Genomic DNA, 1,539 nt, shown 5'->3' on the forward strand with positions numbered 1-1,539 from the left:
CTGCCCATTTTCGGGGTATTAAACTCTTACCCCGGTTTATTTATTTTCTCTTTTTCAGGCAAAACCACGCAACTTGAACTAGCTACCCCTGCCCCTACTTAGAGGGGGAAATAAGGGAGGCATCAAGACCAAACTGATGCAAGACTACTAAGTAGTTGGTTAGAGACAGAGGGGACCACATATTCTAGCCGCCCTGGGGGTGAGGGAAGAGGAAATGGGAGGTAAGACGGAAACGGGGGAGTAGGGAGGACAATTTGGGGATGGGAATCCCCCCTGATTTTATGTAAATATGTACCTAAAATATTATTGTCAACAATATGTAAGCCACTATGATCAAAATAAAAATTATATTAAAAAAAAAAAAAAAAAAAAAAAAAAAAAAAAAAAAAAAAATTAAAAAAAATACTGTCTTTCCGCCATCTTGGACTCCCGTGAAGGCCTGGACTAATTAGAAGACAGACATGGCTGGAAGGCTGTGGTCTAAAGCCATTTTTGCTGGCTATAAACGGGGTCTCCGAAACCAGAGGGAGCACACAGCTCTTCTTAAAATTGAAAGTGTTTATACTCGGGATGAAACTGAATTCTATCTGGGCAAGAGAGTGCTTATGTGTACAAAGCAAAGAACAACACTGTAACTCCTGGTGGCAAACCTAACAAAACCAGAGTGACCTAGGAAAAGGTAACCCATGCCCATGGAAACAATGGCATGGTTCGAACCAAATTCCGAAGCAACCTTCCTGCTAAGGCAATCGGTCATAGAATCCGTGTGATACTGTTCCCCTCAAGGATTTAAGCTTACTGAAAAGTAAATAAATAAAATGTAGATAAAAATACTTAAAAAATTAAAAAATACTTAAACTATAAGTATATAAAGAAAAACATATGAAGAACACTCCATAACATTGAAGCTAAAGTCATCTTCAAGGATGAAACACCACTAAGTAAGTGGATGCATTGATAACCAAATGGTACTACATTAAGGTAAGAAGTTCCTGCACCTCAAAGAAAATGATGGCAAGGATACAAAGCAAATACCACTTATGGAATAGGAGAAAATTTTCACTTAATATCCACATAATAAGGGATTAAGATCTCAGATACATAGGGCACCTCACACCATAAAGACTGGCACACATTGAGAAGAACAAGAATAGCCAGTGATGTTGCAGATGTGGGGAAAAAGAGATTCTTAATCACTGCTGATGAATGTTAATTGGTCTGGCCATTTTTGGAAAACAATATGGACATTACTTAAAAAACTAGAAATTAACCTTTCATATGACCCAGCAATCCTACTGCTGGGAATATACCCTAGAAACCCAAAATACGTGCAGAAAAGGCATCTGCTTTCCTATTTGCCCAGATAGTGAAAGGAATTGGTTATGTGTTAGCAAAACTGCAAGTGGGGCTTTATTTACTTCCCAAAGATGGTGTGAGGTTTAATTTAGGGACAAGAGCAGTGAGCTCAAGAGTATAAAATTAAGACAGTGGCCGGCCCTGGGACCCAAATTAGTAGGAGTACACACAGGTCCCATGGCA

At 39.0% G+C, this 1,539-nt stretch overlaps 1 pseudogene; it reads left to right on the top strand.

Moving 5' to 3' along the window:
* The first annotated feature begins 426 nt into the window (after window positions 1-426).
* LOC126009319 (60S ribosomal protein L35a-like) lies at window positions 427-793 on the top strand (annotated as a pseudogene).
* The last annotated feature ends 746 nt before the right edge of the window (window positions 794-1,539 follow it).

This window comes from Suncus etruscus, chromosome 5 (genome assembly GCF_024139225.1).
Source record: "Suncus etruscus isolate mSunEtr1 chromosome 5, mSunEtr1.pri.cur, whole genome shotgun sequence".
In the NCBI taxonomy this organism is placed as follows: domain Eukaryota; kingdom Metazoa; phylum Chordata; class Mammalia; order Eulipotyphla; family Soricidae; genus Suncus; species Suncus etruscus.